Genomic DNA, 13,967 nt, shown 5'->3' with positions numbered 1-13,967 from the left:
TGGGAAGGGTTTATGCTTGCCTCAGCCGCTTCAGTCTTGGATGGTTGAACAGCTCCAGGAGCAACATTGTATTTGGTTGGTGCCACTCCGTACCCAGAGAAAGGGGCCGAAGAAGTTGGAGCATTTACCGATGAAGTGGGCGCATAGACGGTCAGGGTCATGAACTGCATCCCAAGAGTTCCATCAGGTCTGGACATCGATGGAGGTGCCTCATAGAGATTTGTTAGGTACTGTGCTTCGTACATGGGAAAGTTTTGTGTTGTTGGTTGTGGTGTTGGCTGCCATCCAAAAGCTTGGATTTGAGCTTCTTCCCAGTTGATGAAGCCTTGAACCCTTCTTATAAACTCTTCAAGGGTGGCGGCCTTACTTCGTTCCATGTCATCCCAGAGAGGGGACCCAGCTCTAATTCTGGACTGCAGGGCTACCAAGTGTTTTCCATCATCCACCTTAGTATTTGAAGCTTCCTCTATGAAGCGTTGGATGTAAGCTCTAGGGTTTCAGTGGGATGTTGCTTAATGTTGGCTAGTGCACTGACCTCCATGTCCAATTTCTGGGCGGCTACGAATTGCTTACGGAAAGTTGATTACAATCCAGACCAAGATTGGATCGATCCTTTCTTGAGCCTTTTCCACCACTCTTCGGCTGGTCTGACCAAGGTGATCGAAAAGCACATGCATTTGTTGTTGTCGTAGACATGGGCTAAGATCATTAAACGAATGTAGCGAGATAGATCATTTCTTAGGTTAATTCTTCTAGAGTAGGCAGGTATGTCTGGCATCTTGAACCCCTTGGGTAACATGATGTATAGGATGTGCTTTGCACACGGTTCCTTTTCTTTATCTTGCATCGCATTCTTGCTTTCGGACCAAGCAATCTGTGAACTTTTTAAGATTGGCTAGCTGCTCCATGAACTGCCTGGACATTCCATCATTAGAGGCAACTCTTTCGTTCCTCTTGTCATTAAGGTTATTCCTCAAGTCACCTCCTCGAGGGTGAATCTTTTCTTTACGAGCCTGCTTCTTTTGAGCATTAAGGTCGTCCAGCAAATCTACGCGAGATGTGTCATCTCCCGAACTAATAGCTTCTGGCTCCTCCTCGTTCCTACGTCTTCCTTAGTCATCCTATTTTGGGAGATTCCAAGGCTTAGTACCCTGCGGGTGTTTCCCCTGTGGATTGTTCAGATGATTATGTCCTAGGGCAGAATTCACGTTCTTTCCTAGGGAAATCCCCTGGGTCTACCTTAGTTTTTGGAGCGGGAGGAGTCTTCTTTTTGAGGTTTTCTTTTTCCATGGGATTAGCCGCTTTGACTTTCCCTTTTTCTTGAGCTTGGTTAGAAGGACCGACTCTAGGATGAGGGGATAATCCCGGAGGAAGAGTAGGGGTTGTAGCGTTGTTGGGAGTGCCAATCCCTGTAGGTGGGATATGTGGATGAGTTCTTGGGGGAGGAATAGCTGAGGGATTAATTGTAAATCCATGAGCATCAATAAAATCTTGAAGAGTCAGGAAGAACTCTTTCATCTAGCGGTTGGTCTCATATTGTTCCGCCATCCTTGCTTCTTGATCGAGGACCTATTGTCTTAGACGAAACACTTGCAGGTCTTCTTGTTCATGTTCCACGTCATCCTCGTCAGGATTGATGGGATTCTCGACCTTATGGTATTCATACCCCTCTATGTCTTCCTCATAATAGTCATCATAGTATTCCCCCCCTTCTTCTAAGTTCTGGGAGTCATCAGGCAGGGGCCCATGATAAGGCAAGTCCTCTGGTTGGTCTTCAAAAAGTTGCTGGTCTTGCAATGGTTCTCCATGTTCCTATTGGTGCTACTGAGCGGGATCAAACATAGTGTGTCTGGTATTCACCATCTTCGTAGATGACAAATATTAGTTCAAGCTTTCTTCAGGCTCACAATGAAATCACTGAAATGTTTACCGAGTTTTTCAGAAACTATAAATATATTTAGATATAAGAGCTAGAAAGAAAGGCAAAGAAATGAACAAGATCATAGCTTTTATGTGGTTAGGGCGTTAATGAGCCTTAGAACATGAGTCACTAGTATTGAGCTTTACAGAGTTTAACAATGGAGGTTTTCTACAAGTTCAGCAGTGTTTATGCGTGCACGAGAAAATGAGATCTTTGCTACAGTGCATGAATGACCCTATTTATAGGCAGTCATGTGACTTGGGACGGACGAATCTAGGCCCAATAAGGATATAATCATAAGTGCTCTTTAACGGAGCTATAATACAAGAGTGTAACATGTATACATGTTGTTAATATAGGCCCACTAGGCCGGTTTAAGCATAGTAGAGCCTTACAACTACCCTTTGTGTGTAAATGCGGACTAATTCGCGTGGCCTACCAGGGGGATCCTGAGGACAAGATCTGTCAGAGTAGTGGCAATACCGTTTCCTAGGAACATCGTACGTCCCGTGTGTATCCCATTCTGCAGGTTAGTTAGGGATCCCAATTTCCAGATTTCTCGGGGACACGTTAGTTGTGGGAAGAACTGGGCTTGCTGCATCTGGACGTATGGTCCAAGTTTGTTTACCAATATACAGGTTCATTGACCAACACTCGAGTTCATTTACCTAGGAGGACATCAACTAGCAATGATGAATTGAAGGACATCTTGATGGAAAATTAGAATTTTGAGGATGGACTCGAATACTTCATTTGGATCCCACTTGATGGGATCTGTCTCCAGGAATGAACTGTCCGCCACCATAATCTAAATCCCGGAGGATAGAGATTGGGTGCGCTTGGGAAGTTGGTTTCGACCTACATCTCATTTTTGACCCCCTTAATATGATAATGCTACTTGCTAGCTATTGGGCTCGACATGGTCCGAGCCGATAGGGTTTGGGTTCTTATTTTTCTTGGGCCCTGGTTGGGCTCGGGCCTCTCCAGAGAGCCCAAGAAACCTGTTTGGCCATGCCACATGTCCAAGGTGGAACATATAGATAACAAGTAACTCTATTAAATCATCTCACAGAGTCAAAATAAAAGAGAAAGAGAGAGAGATTAGAAATTTTATAGGAATCTTGAAAACAAAATAAAATAAATAACAACTAACTAGATAATCAATGAACTCCACCCATGTCGTGCCTTCTCCAATCCAAACCTCTACCTACCGCAAGGGCTTCCCATGCTGTGCCCCTGCGAACGAAAGCCTCTACCATCTACAAGTGCCACCCATACTGTGTCCAACACTTCACCGTCATTTCCGTGATTGTCGCCAATCCCGAAGCCTTTCGTCACTGGCGAGAGAAAGAGTGAGGGTACGAGCGAGAGAGAGGGTGAAAGGTGAGATTAAGGGTGAGAGAGAGAGAGAGGTGAAATGTGAGAGTGAGAAGTGAGATTAAGGGGTGAAACCGGTTAGGAGATAGAGAAAAAGAGATAGAAATGTGGAGGAAGTGTGGTTGCAACATAGTAGATATGGAGAAAGAATAGGGTATTATGCTTAATTATTTTATTTCATCATTATTTATGAGAGAGGGTTGTATTAGAAAAACATGTAGAGGAGAGAAATATGTTTAACTGGCACACATGCTTTTATGTTTTTTTTTTAAAAAAATATGCATACATCTCACGTCTCCCATAGGGAGACGTGACAGGGTTTTAACATATTCTCCCGAGAGACGTGTGTAATGCCCCACGTCATGATGTCTGCTTCCTGGAATGACAACTGACCCTGGAAACCAACACGAGTCTTTTCAGTGTGCTTTGTCCTCACTCGCACACTTCCTGGGAAAACTTCCCAGGAAGTCATCCATCATGAGACTACTCTAGGTCAAGCACACTTAACTTTGGAATTCTCAAGTGATGGGCTATCGAAAAGAAGATGCATCTTGTTGGCATAGGTAGTACCCACCAATCCATTTAAGCCATCTTCAACTGTGTAGTCCCATATCTACACAGTCTTAGAATCATCACACTTGACCTTCCCTAGGAAGTGTGGAATTGCATAACTTTTACCTGGTCTTTCCCCCTGCGGATCATGGGATTTTGACTGTCACAATCACCCCTCCTTAGAGGTCTGATGTCCCCGTTGGTCACATTTCTAGCTTGGTCAAGGCTCTGATACCATTTGTAACACCCCACATCACTATGGCTACTTCCTGGAGTGACGACTGACCCTGTAAACCAACACAATTCTTTCCAGCATGCTTTGTCCTCACTCGTACGCTTACTGGGAAAACTTTCAGGAGGTCACCCATCATGAGACTACTTCAGGTCAAGCACGCTTAACTTTGGAGTTCACAAGTGATGGGCTACCGAAAATAAGATGCATCTTGTTGCCATAGTTAGTACCCATCAATCCATTTAAGCCCTCTTTAACTGTGTAGTCCCATACCTACACAGTCTTAGAATCATCACACTTGACCTTCCCCAGACGATGTGGGATTGCACAACTTTTACCCGGTCTTTCTCCCTACGAATCTCGGGAATCTGACTACCACATGATAAGTCTCCACATACAACGTCTCCCATCATTTTTTATGTCATACAATATTAGTCATAAACAAAACTTTCAATGTCTCCTACCATAAGACATAAGAGACTCCCTCCAACATTTCTTGTCTTGCACCTATGTTGCAATACATTGTAGGGAGTCATTAAAAGTGTAATTTGTTGTAGTTCTTTCTCATTCATTTATTCCCTTATCTCGCTGTTCTGTTTCCTTTGCCACTGCTGTCTATTTCATCAATCATCTTCCCACTCCAACTCTTCAACTTATTTCACCATAAAACAAACTATTTAATGTTCCACGTAACTACTCAAAACTTCACAACTTTGGGTTACACTGTTATTCTTGTCTTCATCCTTAAGCATCTCACAAACTTGATCCCATGCCCAATCCACGTGTCTTTTAAGGCTATTTCATTACTCAAAGTGCTTATCTTTGTCTTGACTCATCCTCATCTCGAGTCTATAGCTTTCTTCGTGTTAAGTTTGTTGAGTCTATCTTTCCTTTTGCTACCATGCTTCTTACTCACGATTGTCCCAATCTTACCACCATTTCTCATTGGTGTCCCATGATACTTTCATTTCTTCATACAACTCCCTATCCACCCTCTCCTTTAACCTCTTCCCTACCACCACCACCACCCACACATGTCATTGTCACATGATCCAAACACAACATATATAAACCCATCCATAACCTTAACCTTACAACTCAACTTCCACTTCAATCTCTCCTTAAACCCACCATAGTGTCTCAAGCAATTAACACCCCAAAATGGCACCATGTTTTGTCTAATGAATTTAATGCCATTATGCGTAATGGAACATAGGATCGTGTTTTTTCAAAGTCCCACCAAAATTTAGTTAGTTGCAAATGGATTTTTCCTATTAAATATTTACCCAATGGTTCCACTGATAGGTAATGATATGATTGGTTAAATACAAATGATAAGTGTTGTTATACAAGCTAGGTATAAAACACTTAGTAAACTTCACATAGTGAAGATGTGAAATTTGAGTTTCAATTGTAGGCACTTAAATTTTTTTAGGAAATAGAGAATTAGGACTATGATACACCTCGTGGATAAGTCTTTGGTTGTGTTTTGCATAAGGAAGAAGAAGTTCAAGGTGGTGTTTCAACAAGGGTTTTGAAGCTTCAAGAAGGTTGAAGAACTTAGATCTACTACAAGAGTTTGCATCATCTAACTCATTCTTTTCTTGATCTCTATCAAGGATAATTTAGTGTAGATTCTTATTATATTGTTGGTGTAATCTCACACTCCCCCAATACGTACGAAGCTCATTTAGTTACAAAATGGTTTCATCGATGTCCTAGAATTAATTACCATGACACCTTTCGTTCAGTTGTAAAGCCCATGCCTTTCTGTCTTATTCTTAGTCTTACTTTTTGTCGTGATTGGACTCTACACCAATTTGATGTTAAAAAGGTCTTTCTTCAAGGAATTCTCACTGACCATGTTTACATCGCACAATCCCCAGGCTTAATTGATCAAGATTATCCTCATCATGTCTGCAAACTGCAAAAATTTATCTATGGACTGAAACAAGCTCCTCGTGCATTCTTGTTGCCTCTAGCTCCACCAACTCACATGCTGACACATCTCTCTTTATCCTCAACATACATCAGGCACCCTTAGTTACTTGCTTGTCTATGTTGATGACATAATCATGACAGGGAAAACACTGCAACTTTACACACCTTTATTGATCTCCTCTCACTTTGTCAACAACATTATTGATCTTCTCAGTAAAGCCAAGATGACTGAAACTAAACCTATTTCTGCTCTACTTGCCACTACTCCAGTTCTCAGTCCTCTTGCACTACTCTATTTGATCCATCTGAGTTTAGAACCATTGTTGGTAGCCTTCAATATTTGTCTCTAACTCGTTTTGACATTACCTACATTGTTAATAAAATTTCGTAGTTCATATGCACCACCCTACAAAATGATCACTGGCTTGCATTCAAATGTCAATTGCGCTACCTTTTTGGCACTCTTGGTCACGTCATTTTTCTCCATCCCAATCTCCTCTCACTCTTCATTCCCTTTCAGATGCCGATTGGGCTGGAATTAAGGATGAATTCACCTCTACTAGTGCTTATATTGTTTATCTTGGTCACAATTACATAACTCAGAGTTTCAAAAATTAGCACTCCATTGCTTGCTCCTCTATCAAAGCTAAGTATTGATTTGTTGCTGCTATGGTAGCTGATCTTAATTAGATGTGCTCCCTTCTAAATGGAACTTGGCATTGTAATTCCTCGTTATCCTGTCTATTATTGCGACAATGTAGGTATCACCAATTTGTTTTCTAGTCCTATCTTTCATTCTTGCATGAAACATATTTCTTTTGATTATCTCTTTATTAGACTATGAGCTGAGAGTGACTTGCTACATGTTACTCATGTCTCAAGCCAGGATCAACTTGGTGATGTTCTTACCAAACGTCTAGCTAGCGCTTCAACAGTTCCACATACTTACTTTCAAGATTAGACTTTCTCATCGACCGTCCATTGATCTTATGCGACCATGGTAAATGTACCGTAAGAGTCAATCATTGATTATGAGGAAATCAATTGGAATTAATTAGATTCACTTTTTAGTTACCCATTTGTGTATTTAGGTAATTAATTGTAGTGCACCAAATTTTTTTTTTTTAGATTATTTAAATTTTTGTGATTTATTTTTTTATTTAAATGTTAAGTGTGATGAATTGTTTTATTTAAGTGTTGTTATTTTATTTAGTTGATTGTTTGTTTTATTTGATTGTTTATTATTTTATTTAATTGTTAGAATTGTTTGGTATAATCTTTTGAATTTAAATTTGTTAATTGTTTGTTTGGTTAATTAATTTAATAAGTGAATAGTGTGTAACATGTGTTATTTTTCTATTAGTGTTACATTTTAAATAAATGTGACAATTGAGGAAATTATGTGAGTTATGATTGAATGCACTAAGGTGCATGGTAGATAGTGATGCACTCTAGTGTTTTAGTGTGTGCTAGTACATGGTAATAAGGTGCACATGTGTGGATTTTCTACACATTTTATAATTGCCATTTATGATATTTTTAGGTAGTTTATTTTAATAAGTAGGGAATTAAAGAAAAATAAAATAAAAATAAAGGAAATGGCATGTAGTGTGGACATGTAAGTGTAGTGGGAAAAGAATGGTTTATTCCATTTATTTTCTTGATTCAATTAAATTAAAAATTAGAAGACCATGGTTATTTTAGGTAAGGATGTGATCATCTTTTTATTCCTTGCCATTTAAAGATAAAAACAATTATACAAAAATTAAGAGAAAATATGGAGAGAATAGGAAACTTACCTTTTCTTTTTATTAAGCCATTATGAGAGAATAAGGATAAAGGGGAAAGGAAAGAGGGGAAGAGCCATTTGCTCTTGTGGCTGCCGAAATTAGAGAGAGAGAGAGAGAGAGAGAGAGAGAGAGAGAGAGAGAGAGAGTGGCGTGTAGAGAGAGAGGGAGAAGAAGAAAGAAAGAAAGAAGAAGAAGGTGAAGAGGAACCCATCTTAGAGTATATTCTCTTGTTTTTCTTGTTTGACTAATCTCTTTTTATTGATTATATGTTATTGACTTGTTTATTTGTTGTGTGTGTTTGGGTTCTTTCTCCTCCTCATGGTGGTTTTCAATAAAAAACCCTAGGCTTGAACAAGGGTGTGAAGTTTGGGTGTTGATCTTATTGTGTTCTTGATTTTACAATCAAGAGAGGTAATGGTCTTTCTTAGCTTATATATTGGTTTTGATGGGTTTGTCTTTGAGGTTTTTGATGGTGATGCTAATGGTTGATTATTGTAGGATTGATGATTATGATTTGTATATTTTGAGAATATGATTTGTTTAAAAAGGGTTCATGGGTATGATTGAGGGAATGGATTTGATAGGGTTTATAATGAGGAGATATGTTATGTTTATATTGCTATGGTTATCTTTTTAATCTTTGATTTATGTAAATGGTAAATGATAATTTTAGAAATATGATAAGAATTATGTTAGGGTTTTTGTAAAGGCATGTTCATGAGATATGGTGTTATGAATTTATGTATGCTATTGCCATGGTTATTGTAGTTGGATTTCATGTGTAGATTCAATGGAATAGAAAATTGGTTTTATAAGACTTCATGTGAATATGTTAGTAATATTAGAATCATGTATATAATAAGAGTATGATGAGATTTTGGACATGTATGATTTTATGTGAAATTTTTGGGATAAAAGATGAGTTTCATGAGAAATTAAGCTTGCTGATTTTTGCAAATAATTGGGTAAAAGTTTGATTTAAAAATGATTTGCACGCATAAGTAATGTCCTTGATGTTATGTAAATTTTATGGAATTAAAAGGGGATTTTAAGTCTCATTAAAATGATATTTTACTCAAATAATTACCTACAGAATTTTTATTGATTTTTGAGAAAATGCGAGCTTTTAAATTGAATATGGTGATTTTTAATGATGAAAATAGTTGCTGGAATTTTTGTAAGAAAATATGAAGTGAGTTTCACTAAAATGAATTTGATGAGTTTTTGGAATAAATTATTTTTCCTAAGTTATGGTAATATTGAAAAATGGTATTTTTAATGGAATGAATGCATATTTTGATAAGTTATGATTTTTCCTTTGTTTTGATTGAGAAAAATATTTAGATTCTATTTATTTGTGATTTTTGAAGAAAATAAATGGTGGCTGAAAGTTTATTTTAAAAAGGTTAAAAAAAAAGATATTGTTATTTAATTGTCACATATGGATTTTTGTTACATAAAACTAAGTCTTAAATAATTTAAAGCAAAATGTATTTTCCACACTTAAAAATATATTTTTCTCACCTCATTTATGTAACACAATGATAAAATTTATTTTTCTAAAGAAACATATTAAAAATAGGCATTTTAATTAAATCCAAGCTTTTTGGTTAATTCTTTGTAATTTGAGATTAATGAATGAAATTTGTCACATATTTTATTTTTGAGCTAAAATAAAATAATGTTTTGAGAAATTTAATCAACTTAGAAATTTTAAGAAAAATAAAGCATGTAATAAGTCTATTGATTTTAAAACAATAAAAGTAAGAAATGTAGAATTATAGTTTTTTGAAAACGTCTCTATTACGCAATGTTCCCACGTATGCATGTTACATGCAAATCAACTTTTATGTCCAAAATTATGTTTATTATTCAACTATGTGATTTTTATAAAACGATCATGCTAGTAAAATGGGTAAAATGAGCATTATTCTTTTCATGGCTTTATGTGTAGTTAAGAATAATTGCATGTTATGTGTAACGGTTATTATGTGTGCATGACCCATGCACACGTGAGTTGTGTGGAAGGGAAAAATAGTAATTTTATGAACCTAAGAAATGTTATTTTGATTATGATATAGGCTCGTTGAAAGATTGTGAAATTTCTTAGCTTGGACCTAAGGTAAGGAAGTTAGATAGATTCTATGATTTTATGCTATGAATGGCAAGACTGTTGTATGAATGAATTGTTATGAATTATGAATGCCATAACGTGATGATATGTTGAATGTGATATGTGTATGGATGTTAGATACATCAAACCAGTTACGATGTTAGATACATCAAACAGATTACGATGTTAGATACATCAAACAGATTACGATGTCAGATACATCGAACGAGTTACTAAGGACATTGAGACGTAACTCCTAGGGCGGACGCGCCGAGGTTATTCAAGGACCAGTGATCTCCTGTTTACCTCATAGGGTGACATGGACAACTAGCGATCCATGCTCATCATGTATGCTGTATGTTTGTGATATGATGATATGTTACGATTATGTTATGATATGATGATATGTTACGATTATGTTATGTTATACCATGATGTTTTAGATGAACGTTAGTGTTTGTTTTTGTTGTATTCTTACTTGCTTATTTGTTTGTACTTCCTTACCGGGCTTTTAGCTCACCCCCTTGCTTTCTTTCCAGGTAGCAAATAGGATTTCTTTATGGCACGCGTGATGACTTGAGGAGTTCTATCATCATGGGGTGTATGGCGTGGGGTAATCCTATGGACGGAAAAACGATCAACGTAGAACGCCATTTAAATTATGTTTTGTTTTTAAGAGACTTTCCTAAATTATCAGTGGGACTCAGTTATTTAATTTTTAGTTTCTTTGAACTTTGCATAAAAATCTATGTTTTATTTTAAAACTTATGGCGCCAACTTGCATGGTTTTAAACAAGCCCCCCCGAGACTTTGATAATGAATGATATTCTTTTATAAACTATGTTATGCGAATGTTTTGTAAGTATTAGTCTAGGGCGTTCGTTACATTAATTGCCCATTTGTATAGTTTCTATTTTCTCTTTATTGTATTGTATATAAATATGTGCATCTTGATCTCTCGTTCAACTTCTACAAAATCATTTCCAGTAAATAAATTAAATGCCTAGAGGATCTTGATGAATTACACATATATAAATATGGGCATCTTGATCTCTCGTTCAACTTCTACAAAATCATTTCCAGTAAATAAATTAAATGCCTAGAGGATCTTGATGAATTACACATATATAAATATGTGTATCTTGATCTCTCGCTCAACTTCTGCAAAATCATTTCCAGTAAATAAATTAAATGCCTAGAGGATCTTGATGAATTACACATTGCCACGTGGGTCCACTTTGGAACTTCACGGTGAGGGAGCAACGACTATTACATTTTGTTGGTGGAAGAGAGTTTGCACCGTACAAATGAACAAAAGATATGTAAAAAATGTGTTTTAGTGAAAAAATTTATTTAATTATAATTGCGATAGGTTTGATAATTTACCAAATTTATTTAACAATCATCACAACTCAATATTTAAAATTAATGAAAATATAATTTGTTTCTTTTTATTAGTCTTTCTTTTATTTTTAAATGTAACCATCATAACTTAAATTCTTAATCATTTAAAATCTTTTCATATATATATATATGTTGGAGAAATTAGCTCACAAAACAGAGGACATGTCAGCAATTTTCATTTCAGGCAATTTAATTGGTTAGTTTGTTACTCTCTTGGATCATCTAACTTCAAAGCCTATAAATAGACCTCATCACTCCAAACTCGAATAACAACTCAGCACCTAGATGAAGCTCTCTGATCTTTAATTCTGTCCAAGAAAACCAAAGTGAAGGAGGGTTGTAAATGGAACACATGTGTATTTGATCATGTGATTCCCAGTGTGAGATTTATGTAATTGGTGTTAAACACCATAGCCGTGTAAAGGTTGAGTTGCAATCTCAGTTTGTAATGTGCTGATTTTAGTCAATAAAGATCATTCAATTCTCCATTGTTTCAAGCTAAGTTTTCTGTTTTTATTAGTTTCTAGTTTTACAGTTTTTGCTATTCTTATAAAGTTTGCATTAATGTGTGTTCTTAATCATTGTTTACTAATCAAACAATGATTTATGGTGAATTAATTTCACTTAAAATGGTATCATAGCTACATGTTTCGAGAAGAGGTTTCAAGATCCGCATTCAAACCTTCAAGAACCACATTCAAACTTTCAAGATTCATACTCGAACTTTCAAGAATCAAGACTGTGATGGCTACAACCAGATTGGAGGTGGACAAATTCAATGGCTCGAATGATTTTAGCTAATGGAGGATCAAGATGAAGGCTTTTCTGGTTCATCAAGGTATATCAGAGGCTTTAGATGATGAGGCAATGAGTCTCATTGAAGACAAGAAGAAGAAGATTGAAATCGAGGCAAAGGCACACAGTGCCATTCTTCTTAGCCTTGGAGATGAAGTGTTGAGAGAGGTATCAGATGAGGAGAAAGCCCTTGGGCTCTGGAACAAGCTGTCCTCCATCTATATGAAGAAATCCCTTGCAAACAAGCTGTATCTCAAGAAGAGACTTTATACACTTCGGATGGATGAAACCAGAGAACTGAGGAAACATTTAGATGACTTTAACAGGATCATACTTGATCTTAACAATCTTGGTGGGAAGATTGATGATGAAGACCAGGCTATCATATTGCTCAGCTCTTTGCCAAAGATGTATGAGCATTTTGTATACACAATACTATATGGAAAGGATACTCTAACCATGACAGAAGTGAAGGCTGCTCTTAGCTCCAAGGAGATTCAGAAGAAGGGAGATGAAAGAGGAGAGAGTAGTGGAGAAGGTTTGCTGATTGTTAAAGGAAAGTATCACAAGAAGGAATTCAAGGGAAACTAGAATTCAAATGGGTACAAGGGAAACCAATCAAAGTCAAACACAAGAAACTCCATAGGGGGTTCAAACTCTAGAGGAACTATAGGAAAGCAGTGCTATTATTGCAAGAAAGAAGGGCACTTTAGAGATGAATGCCTGGCCTTGAAGGCAAAGTTAAAGAGAGAATATAGTCAAGGGAAGAACAAGAACCAAGGAGAATCTGACATTGCAGATGGATATGAGTCTGCTGGTGTTCTTGTTGCTTCAAGTTCAGATTTAGGTGAAGAATCGATCATGGACTCAGGATGCTCATTCCATATGACACCAAATAAAAATCTATTTGACTCTTTCACAGAAGAACACAATGGAACAGTGTTATTAGGCAACAACAAGGCTTGCAATATCAGGGGAATCGGGACTATTAGAATCAAAGCTCATGATGGCAAAATCAAAACTCTACACCAGTTTAGATTTGTGCCTGAACTTAAAAGGAACCTGTTATCCATTGGTATGTTTGACAAACTTGGATACTCAGTAAATGTTGATGATGGTGTGATGAGAGTTACATAAGGGTCACAGGTCATGATGAAAGGAAAGCTGAATAATGGTCTATACTTCCTGGAAGGAGAGACAGTGACAGGTTGTGCAACACCTGCTGTTAGTACAAATGCAAGTCAAACAAGATTATAGCATCTCAGGCTTGGACACGTAAGCCAAAGGGGACTTGAGGAACTTGACAAGCAAGGGCTATTCAAAGAAAAGTTAAAGGAAAAGCTAGAATTCTGTGATGAGTGTGTTTTGGGGACAGCTTGCAGAATCAAGTTTTATAAAGGTGAGCACACCACCACAGAAAGACTAGCCTGTGCTCATTCAGACCTATGGGGCCCATCCAAGATTCCCACTATGGGTGGAGCCTATTATTTCCTAAGAATAGTAGATGACTACAACAGAAAAGTGTGGGTGCATCTGTTGAAAAGCAAAAACCAAGAATTTAATACCTTTGTCAATTGGAAGAAACTGTTGGAGAACCAAACAAGGAATAAAATCAAAGTCTTGAGAACTGACAATGGACTAGAATATTGTTCAGATGAGTTCAAATATTTCGGTGCCAAAGAAGAGATTCTAAGACACAAGACTGTGATTAAAACACCCCAACAAAATGGCTTGGCAGAAAGAATGAACAGGACATTGCTTGAAAGAGTGAGATGTCTACTTCTAGGTGCTGGTTTGACTATAAAATTTTGGGGAAAAGTACTCAACACAGCATGCTACCTG

At 37.1% G+C, this 13,967-nt stretch overlaps 1 long non-coding RNA gene across 1 annotated transcript; it reads left to right on the top strand.

Moving 5' to 3' along the window:
* Positions 1–7,641: 7,641 nt before the first annotated feature.
* LOC133790032 (uncharacterized) lies at positions 7,642–10,616 on the top strand. Its single transcript, XR_009873855.1, has 3 exons — positions 7,642–8,030; positions 8,159–8,224; positions 10,466–10,616. It is a non-coding gene; the product is annotated as an uncharacterized LOC133790032 (long non-coding RNA).
* The last annotated feature ends 3,351 nt before the right edge of the window (positions 10,617–13,967 follow it).

The sequence above is a fragment of the Humulus lupulus genome, chromosome 7 (assembly GCF_963169125.1).
Source record: "Humulus lupulus chromosome 7, drHumLupu1.1, whole genome shotgun sequence".
Lineage (NCBI taxonomy): Eukaryota > Viridiplantae > Streptophyta > Magnoliopsida > Rosales > Cannabaceae > Humulus > Humulus lupulus.
This window is presented reverse-complemented; position numbering and strand designations above follow the sequence as displayed.